This window comes from Sinocyclocheilus grahami, unplaced genomic scaffold (genome assembly GCF_001515645.1).
Source record: "Sinocyclocheilus grahami isolate Dianchi unplaced genomic scaffold, SAMN03320097.WGS_v1.1 scaffold1310.1, whole genome shotgun sequence".
Lineage (NCBI taxonomy): Eukaryota > Metazoa > Chordata > Actinopteri > Cypriniformes > Cyprinidae > Sinocyclocheilus > Sinocyclocheilus grahami.
The window spans coordinates 258,876-259,177 of record NW_015506489.1 but is presented as its reverse complement, the minus strand read 5'-3'; the positions used below and the strand labels follow the sequence as shown (position 1 = coordinate 259,177).

At 48.7% G+C, this 302-nt stretch overlaps 1 protein-coding gene across 1 annotated transcript in view; it reads right to left on the bottom strand.

Moving 5' to 3' along the window:
• The window catches only part of mau2 (MAU2 sister chromatid cohesion factor), a 19,406-nt gene that overhangs the window by 7,108 nt on the left and 11,996 nt on the right, over positions 1 to 302 (bottom strand). The gene's annotated exons all lie outside the window — the stretch shown is intronic.

Here is a 302-nt window from a genome sequence, read left to right as displayed (position 1 = left end):
TCTCACACACACACACACACTCTCTCACACACACACACACACACACTCACACACACACACACACACACTCTCTCTCACACACACACACTCTCTCTCACACACACACACTCTCTCAGAGACATACACACACACACACTCTCTCAGAGACATACACACACACACACTCTCTCAGAGACATACACACACACACACTCTCTCAGAGACACACACACTCTCTCTCAGAGACACACACACTCAACACACACACACACACTCTCTCTCTCTCTCTCACACACACACACTCTCTCTCTCACACACACACA